Source organism: Oryctolagus cuniculus, chromosome 8, assembly GCF_964237555.1.
Source record: "Oryctolagus cuniculus chromosome 8, mOryCun1.1, whole genome shotgun sequence".
Lineage (NCBI taxonomy): Eukaryota > Metazoa > Chordata > Mammalia > Lagomorpha > Leporidae > Oryctolagus > Oryctolagus cuniculus.
The window spans coordinates 37,870,837-37,881,038 of record NC_091439.1 but is presented as its reverse complement, the minus strand read 5'-3'; positions in this window follow the sequence as shown (position 1 = coordinate 37,881,038).

The window sequence follows — 10,202 nt, the reverse complement described above, 5'->3', positions numbered from 1 at the left end:
AGGCAACAGGTGATGTCTCCAGTAGTTCAGTTTCTACCACCCATGTGGGAGATCCAGATTGAGTTCCTGGCTCCTGGCCTCAGCGTGACCCAGCACACTGAAATGTTCTACTGCTCCACAAAGAGCCAGCAAATCGTTTCCTTTACCAGGCAAAGGCAATGCTTCCCTCCCCAGACTGGAATGTACATTTTTTTTTGTAACATACATCTCACTGAGTTTTAATGATTGACTTGGATATTTGTCCATACCAGCATGCATGAATTCCGAGAGAATGGGGTGATCTGAAATTCCTGCTTCTCTTTTCTTGGCATTTAAACTCAACACATAGAATGACTGAGTTTCCAAGAGCTTTGTGGATGTAGTGTATTCTAGTGGTAAGGAGTAGGAGTTCTGAAGTCATTTGTACCAGGTGCTTTTCTGACTCCATCACATTACACAAGGTGGTTCTGTGTTAGATTCCACAAAGCTGAGATAACAATGGTCCATACCTCATGGCTATATTATATAATAAAATAAACAATTGATCTAACATATCTAAAGGAGTGAACATTAGTTCACTCCAATTAACTTTAACTGCAATCAGATCACTGAGTATGTAGTTAATAAGACAATAATTATTGAACTACTGCTGTAGACAGATAAGTAAATTCCATTGAAACAGAATTATAAGACCAATTCCTATCTAAAATAAGTTCACAAATTCATAGTAAATTGCATGCAGTTGTAGTAAATGTTGTATATATATGTCTGGTAGTTGTACAGCCATATTGACTTATGAACTCTCTCTATATATATATAAACCACATAACTTTTAAAATCTTACAAATAAACACTCTATATTATACCCAAGTGTTCTGTGTATGTGTTTTCATTAGAGGAACATGTTTTGACAAAGAGAATTGGGAAATGAAATTCTCTCTCTTCCAAGTTGTCCCACTTAAGTAGCTTTGTTTCTCCTAATTAAAATATATTAAAGTGATGTAAATTTAAAAATCCCTCACTTTAAAATCATGAATTACATGCTAGAGTGAAGAGAATACATGGACACTTAATAAACTATAAAAACAAAAGCAGAGTATATATCTTTTTTTTTGAATGGTAAGAAAACAGGTACACCTCTAAACATCATTTTGCTTATGAAGGACCCAATGAAGAGAGAAACCCTTCAATGTGGGGTCGATCATGTCAGCGTGGAAAGCAAAATTTAAAAAACCAGAACTGTTTCTGAAGTCCTCTGGCACAGCAGTTAAAAAACAAACCTTCAGTCGTGGAGTTAATGCTTAAATTACATTTGGTACTGAGATTGTAGTAGCCCTGTGCCAAAGCTTCTCCACAAATGTCGTGCAACACTGCTTCCATGGTACTGAGAATGCCTCCTTTTAAAATCATGAGCTATGAAAGCTTTTAATGTATTACTGAATTCAGCATGCCAGCTAAATTGATCATAAACTCCTGAAAATATGGAATAATGGCTTACAGTTGCACCTTCCCAGATGATGAAGTAGGGTTTATGGCAAGAACCAGAAGTTGATCTGCCATCCACCCTGATCAGACTAATTCAGCCAGAGATGAGCAAAGGCTGCCTGGAACTCAGCTTTTAAAACAATGTGACAATATAACAATTCCTTCCATCATGATGTTTCCTATCAGAAGACAGAAAAGAGCTGATTTCCAAATAATAATTGATCCCAGCATTGTGAGGCACAAGTCAGCCAAGACTTGTCTAATCTTTTTATTAGAAAATAGCTGCATATCAAAAATTCAAGTCCAGTTGTCTAGGGCTTTAAAATAATGTGCTAAACACACTGGAGCTATTGTTTTATGGTCTCATCCTCTGATTGGCTGGCCAAGGATTTGGAAATCTCTCATCATGTTGATCTGTTTCTAGTATCCCATTAGAAGTTCAGTAATCTGGAGCGCTCTACAAGTCACCAGCCAATCAGCACTGAGGGAGAGTATTGCCTTTGATGAAATTTAGGTGGAGAAAGTCCTGGCTCTGTATCTCCCTCCTTCAAAATCCTAGGCTGGGGTAAATGCTTTTCAGCACTTTCCTGTTCCCACCCCCCCGCTCCCAACAGGCAGTTTGGGCAAAAACTGTAGGGATGCTGATGAGAAATAAGACAAGCATTTTCCTGGTTCCTGAGGGACACAGGAAAGGTTATCTGGGGCCTTCAAAAACTGCTGATAACAATACTTTCATCCCTCGGTTGTAGAAGGTGAAAACATAATGGAGAAAAGGACAAAAATATTTCAATGAACTACAGAGGAAAGGGCAACTACATAGTTTTTCCAAGAGTGACAAAGGATATTGTCATTTGTAATTAAAATTTTTGGTGTTAGGCAATTGTGCTGATATAAATAACAAATAACAAATAGTTAAACCATAAATACACTGCTGGTCTATGAGAAAAGTCACCCAAGAATTATATCACCTTACAGATTCATTTTTCCCATGAACTGCAGAATTCATATAGAATGCAAACCCCACTTGATTTAATCAGTTCTTTGTTCATTAATTAAGCAACAGCTGAAAAATCACCTTCAAGTCCCCTACCCTGCCAGAGTGTATAGTACCATGTATACATTAACTATGTCAAATTGGTTTAAGCTGATAGCTATAATAAAATCTCAGCACTAACTAATATGAAAAAATGGTTTAATGCAGGTTTGCCTACAAAAATAAAGGTGATATGCTATTTATGAATCAGGAATATATCCTTTCTAGGTAGGTTTCAACCTCTGTTTTTAGAAGAACATTATGTTTAAAAGAGTTGCCTATTACTACAGAGTTCTTCATAAAGGAGTCTGGATAATTTCATTCATGGGATTTAGGATCCTGTAAGAATAGTATCCATGCCCAGAAAAGATAATTTTGAAAACACACTTACCATAAACACAAGTACACATATAGAAAGCATTACTTTAAAAGACAAATAAGGAAACTCACTATAAATTAGTTTTTAAGAGAGAGCATGAACTTCTTGAAAACCTCAGAAGGTACAGAGAAAAGTTGTTTTTGTTTTTGGGTTAGGGTTTTGATTGTTTTTGATGCTTGATATATAGATTCCAAAGTTTTCTGAGATACAATCAAATTATAATTGCCAGTCTGTGGGGAGCAACTCGGACTAGACTAAGTTACTGGAATTAAGACTTATTCTATGCATCTGCTCTCCCACAATACGGTGCTGGGGAGGAGTAAACTTCTACACAGCTGGCTCTCACCAACTTGACAAACTGCAGGAGCTGATCCTGCTCCTGATTGGAGGAGAGCAGCATGCTCGGCGTGTGTGTAGCAGAGCACAGATTGGTGGAGAGGACTATAAAGGAGGAGAGAGAAAACATGCACCAGGAAACATCTGAAGAACATCTGAGCAGCCCCCGAGAGAGCCGGCCGGCGGTGTGCCGCTCCTCTGCGGAAGTGGGGAAAGTGGCAGGGGGAGCCGCCCCTCCACGGAGGTGGAGGGGTCGGCAGCTAACCCGGGAAGGACCAGCAGCAAACCCGGGAAGGGCTGAGCAGACGAAAGAACAGCACAGGGTCCTGTGTCGTTCCTCCGCAAAGAGGGGGAGCGACATAATGGTGCCATGACTCGGATAGGAAGCCTAGGAGGGAAGAAGCGGGAAAATACCGGAGAGAGAGACTAGCAAAGAGCCTAGGGAAAAGCCGGACGGAAAAAGTGCCAGAAGAAGTTAGGATTGAAAGCGAAAGTGAAAGCTAGAAGAAAAAGACTCGGATACGGACTATTGGGAGAAGCCAGGAGAAATGAGAGAGAAATATTGTTGGAAGAAAGTTAGAAAATATACCGGGTAGAGAAAAATATAAGCTAGGGAAAATGAAGCCGCGGGGGTAGGCTGAAGCGGAGACGTAAGCTAGGTTGGAATTCATCAGGTTAGCCCGGGGAACTTAGACTGAAATCCGGTAGCGGAAACGTGAGCTAGGTCGTGATTCGCGGAAGCCGCCGCGCGCAGAAAGTGTGCAGGGCACGTTCGGAGAGAGCACACGGGGCACGAATAGATAGGAGAGCGCAGGGCTGGCGCGGAGGCCGTGGTGCAGGCGTGAAGGGCGCGGAGACAGCGGAGCATGTGCGAAGCCGGGAAGCCGGGCAGGTGAGAGAAGCGCGGGCTGAAGCTGCGCAGAGCCGGGAAGCCCCTGCGGGGCGAGGCACCAAGAAGCCGCCTTGGGGCGGGTGCCGGGAAGCCGCGGGGATAAGAGAAACAGATGTTTAGAAGTAAAATGAGAGAAATAGGAATACTGGCAGATAGAAGTAAAATAGGAGAAATAGGAATGCCCGGAGATAGAGAAATAGAGAAAAATAAGGCCTCCACACAACATGGCAATGAGAGGGCTTGGATTAGGTCTGCCTGATTAGTAAGACGATAAGCACCTGCAGGCAGCTAGCAGAATATCCGCCGCAGGTCACCGAAGACAGGCACGTTATCGACACCAATAAGTCTCCCCACAACACGGCAATGAGAGGGCTCGGATTTGGTCTGCCTGATTAGTAAGGCGATAAACACCTGCAGGCAGCTCGAGCAGAGCATGCACTGCAGGGCACCGAACACAGGCACGCATCAGCGCCTAAAAACCTCCTCACAACATGGCGAAGAGAGGACCCGGATTCTGTTTGCCTGATTAGAAGGGCTTGTAAGCACCTGTGGGCAGCTCCAGCAAGCAGAGCAGAGTGTGTGCCGCAGGGCACCGAAGACAGGAGCGTATCAATGCCAAAGAATAAAAAGTAAGGGGGAACTGTGGGGAACAACTCGGACTAGACTAAGTTACTGGAATTAAGACTTATTCTATGCATCTGCTCTCCCACAATATGGCACTGGGGAGGAGTAAACTTCTACGCAGCTGCCTCTCACCAACTTGACAAACTGCAGGAGTTGATCCTGCTCCTGATTGGAGGAGAGCAGCGTGCTTGGCGTGTGTGTAGCAGAGCACAGATTGATGGAGAGGACTATAAAGGAGAAAGACGACACGGTGGTGTGGGTTGGTTGGAGAGTGCGTTGGAGAGTTCGCGGGCAAGTTCGTTGCTTCGTTCTTTCTCATTTCTCTCTACTCATTCTTGCTTTGGGAGTTCGCTGTTTGCTTATTCTTACTTTACTATAGAAAAGACTTGTAAAAAAAGGGGAACAACAAGCGTCCAGTCCGGTGTGGCTCCTCCGCGTGTGGAGGAGCAGCACCAGTCATTGTACATTTTATCTATTACTCAAAAAAAATCTATAAACACACATAACCTTCCTAAATTTCAACTATGTGGTATTATATATTCACATGGATCCATCTGGCTACAGTAATAAATTCACACTGACAGATAGGAATGGAGTGTGCTGTATTCACAAAGCAGTGAGGGTCTTCTCCTATGGGACTTTGTCTAACACTAGCCATGCTCTAGTGAGTGGTCCAATTGGATGACCCTGGGCATTCAGTCTGGCACTGTGTTCAAACCCTTATATCAAGGGATATCATTGAAATAAGATCACAAGGAAAGAATTTTAACAATTTTAACTGGCTGAATTTTGCACTTTATGCTTTTCCTAAAATAGTAGATAAAGAATAGTTTCAATTCTATTCATAACAAATCATACAGGCTTGAATATAAATTCTTCTTTAACAGATCCATATTTGTGCCATTTCAATTTGGGCTCATATTTGCAGAAACACAATTTGTTCTTAACTATTTCCTTCCTGGAATGTGAAAATATCCAACTGAATCAATGAGGTAAACCTATTAGCTTTGAGTTTAGGGACTAGAAAATATGTCTCCATGTAGTGCAGAGACTAAGGCAAGGCGACTGAAACACAAACCATTTCTCAGAGTTCTACAATTTCAAATAAACGCTGCTCAAACTGAGGTACTCAACCAGACATTTCAAATTCCCTCTTGCTAACATATCTTCATAATGTATGCATCTATGAAAAGTCATTATCAGCTTCTCATACAACTAGACATGCCCTTATCTATACAGTTCAGTAATCACAATCCTTGTTATTTACTCAAAGGCATGAAAAATGTCTACACAAAAACCTGTACATGGATGTTTACACAGCTTACCTCGTAACGGTTGTGACTTGAAAGCAACTAAGAAGTCCATCAGTGGGGAAATGGACACATAGCTGTAGTACATTCAGACAACACAACAGTATTCAGTGCTAAAAAGAAATGAAGTACCAAGCCAAGGGAAGACAAGAAAAAACGTGACTGTGTATCATATTGTGAAAGAAATACGTCTCCAAAGGCTATACTTTATATATTTGGTCTACTATATTATTCCAAATATATTACATCTGTGAAAAGGCAAAAGTATAGAATATTAAAAAGATCAGAAGTTGTCAGGGAGGCAGCTCTTAGGGATAAATAGGTGGAGCACAGAGGACTTTGAGGGCAGGGAAATATGGTATTTGATATAAGAATGAAGATAATGGCCGGCGCCACGGCTCAATAGGCCAATCATCCGCCTTGCTGCGCCGGCACCCCAGTTCTAGTCCCAGTCAGGGCGCCGGATTCTGTCCCAGTTGCTCCTCTTCCAGTCCAGCTCTCTGCTGCGGCCCGGGAAGGCAGTGGAGGATGGCCCAAGTCCTTGGGCCCTGCACCCACATGGGAGACCAGGAGAAGCACCTGGCTCCTGGCTTTGGATCAGCGTGGTTCACCGGCTGAGGGGTGAACAATGGAAAAAGGAAGACCTTTCTCTCTGTCTCTCTCTCTCTCACTGTTCACTCTGCCTGTCAAAAAAAAAAAAAAAAGCATGGAGATAATGGCATTAGATATTTGTCCAAACCCATAAAATCTGCAACACTAAGCATGGACTTGTATAGAATCTATGAGTACTGGGTGACAATGATGCAATGATGTGTTAATAAAGGTTCATCAATGTCTCTAGACATCCTACAGAATTGCAAGAAGAGGGGTAGGCATTAGGCCTAGTGGTTAAGACTCTGGTTAAGACACCTGTTTCCCATGTTGCAGTTTGACACTTGCCTCCAGCCCCTGACTCCCTTTCTGACAATCCAGGTCCTATAAGGTAACAGTGATAGCACAATTAACTGGGTTCCTGCTACCCACATGATAATCCTGGATTGAGTTCTTAGCTCCTGGATTTGACCTAGCCCCAGTCATCACAGGCCTTTGGGGTGTCAATCAGTATATGGTTGTTTTTTGTTTTTGTTTTGTTTGTTTGTTTTGAGAGTGTGCATCTTCCTTCCTGTCAAATAAATAAAATTAAAAATGTTTTGTAAACATAATGAAGTTATGGTGTTCTCTTGAATAGTAGGGGGGCTATAGACAATGATAACTAATATATATTTCTTTATAAAACTACAAATATTTTGAATGTTTCTAACATAACATCATATAAATACATATAATTTTGTGTTTTGGTTAAAATAAAATTTAAGATATATCAAATTTATAAATCAGTGTTTACACCTTATGGGGAAGATATGGTGGTACAGTGGATTAGGACACTGTTTGGATGCCTACAGCCCGTATCAGATCGCCTGGCCAAGTGGAACCTCTACTTCTGATCCAACATTTTGCTAATGTATCTAGGAGGCAGTAGATCATGGCACACAGATCTGTGTTCCTACCAACCCCGTGGGAGAATAGGGGGAAGTTCCTGGCCCCGGTTGTTGTATAATAATTCAGCCTTAGCTGTTGTGAGCAACTGAGGAGTAAACCATCATATGGAAGATTTTCCTCTCTCTGCTTCCTTTTCTCTGTGTGTCATTCTGCATTTTAAATAAATAAATAAAACTCAAGAAAAATTTTGCAACTTAAGAAACTAGGCTTAATTTGAGCCAGATGTTTCATCCTATATCATATGTTTAACTAATGCTTTAAATCATTTATTAATATTTAAATAAAAATTTCCCATTGGTGGGCATTTAAAAATTAAAATGATCAAATAAATGGTTAAAGGAATCCCTAATTGTTGTCATCCTCAAGAATTCAGTTCTGTGCTTACCAGGGAACACCTAAGGATGTATATGAAGTTATATCTTTTCAGATGAATTTCATAGAAAAATTTAGTTGTTAGAGTCTATGTAGAAAATTACTGAGGAAATCTTTCCTGCCAAATTCTCAGCATATTGTTCATCTAGAGACCCTAAAAGAACCAAGTTGATTATATACCAAGAAAGAAAATCTAAAGAATTAGACATGAATAGAATCACTTTATGTTATTTCCAACAGTGGCTCACAAATATTCATTACATTTATTTGTGACATTATGTTCTTAGAAAAAAACATATGCTGAGCACTATTTATGTACTATATACTTCCTTAAATGCTAAAATAATGATAATTATAAAAACAACCTTAGCACTACACAGTAATTATCTTAGGCTCATTACCTGTGCTATACTGCTTGAAGCCATTACGTAGATTATGTCATGCAATTTCCATTACAGCCCTTGCAGATAATCCTTTAATCTTTTCTTTATAGATGAACAACTTGAGGAATAGTGAAGTTAAGCAATTTCCTGGAGATCACTTAATTTACAAATGATGGAATCAAATTAAAATTCAGTTTTCTCTAATGCACTCTTTTGTAGCCTATTTATCACTACTTAGGAAAACAAGAGGATATTTTCTTACAACACACTTACAAAGCAGAATGTACAAAGAAATAATAAAGAGTGTTAAGTGCTGCCAGAGAGAATTATACAAGTTGCCATGTTGCCATGTGTTAAAGTTAGGAGGGACTTCACAGAGAAGCCAATATTGAAACAGGTTTTGAAAGGTGAATCACGCGTGGCAAAGAGACATAGAGAAGTATACTCCATGATGTGAACAGGTAAGAGGTATGAAAATATAATTAAGGTGAGCAGCCATTTAGTATACATTAGTAAAATATAATGTAACTTATTAGTACAAGTTTAAGCAGATATGCCTTATGTCCAACTACTCTTTGGCTACAAAATATTGTACAAATAATTTATATCAATATGGTACATTTACATAATCACTTCCCAAACAAAATGATTGAATGTTGGCATTACTGTATCCTTTACACTTCTCCTTTTATCTCATAATAATGTTTTGGTGTACACAGTGTATTACTGCTGCCCTGTCTTATGAAGAAAGAGAAAAGAATTCCCAAGACCACAGAACTTGTGGTTTTACCCACAGAGCCTATGCTCTTCCTCACTATGACATGCAGGGGGAAAGGGAAAGTGTGTTTAAGCCCATAAAAAAAGTTATGTTCTTTACTCCTTGTACTAAGTTTCAAAGCAAATCAAAGGAAGGTCATCTCCCTGTCTGAGTAGTCTTATGGTCCAGGAATTACCAAACTGTAATAGAAGAACCAAATCCAGAGAGTTAGCTGTTTTTGTAAATACAGATTTTTAGGAGCACAGCCACAATCATTCTGTCACATGAGAATGATGGATGAACTCTCATGACAAAAGCAAAGGGTTTAACATCTGTCTCACAAAGTCTAGAACACTCTCTGGTTCTTTGCAGATAAATTTTGTTCACCTCTGCACTAGTTAGCAAACCACTATAGGGACGCAGGGCCACAAAAAGTGTTTTGATAGAGGGAGGTGGGTAGCCTTTTATCACACATCAGCTGATAAACTGGAAGCATGACAAGATTCATGAAGTAGGTACACATGAAGCAAAGGAATTAGGAATGATGGAAATCAAGACTAAGGTGAAAAACCCAATCATGATGTACGCACAAAAACTCTTAATGAGGCTATTAAGATCATTGGCCTTTCAGCTTCTGAAGTATTAACTCCACAGAGATGCCCAATTCTCAGTTTTGAAATATAAAGTGGACTTGTCTGAATACTTTTTATGTAAGTTTAGAGTTATGTCAGGCTCCAGAGGTAATGCAATCAGGTGCTTTTGATCATCTCTAGCAATTAATTAGCACAGCAGTTAACCCCTAGACACAACCCTAATGATGAACACCCAATGGGCCTTGATTTGCTCAAATACAGTATGTGTATGTAATGGAATTTAAGTGTCCAGCCTAGACAATGAGTCTGGAAATCACGTGAACCCCTCAACATACACACAACACATTCACCATCATACATACCAAGCAGCACCTCAGGAATTTTTAGCATTTGGAATTATTGGTGCTTTTCCAGTGACAATTGACAAAATCAGCAACATTCCTCGTTGATGATACACTTTCTTCTCCAATCACTTCCCAGCCTTTCCATCAGCCACTAGTTCTTAAAATATGAAAGAGGA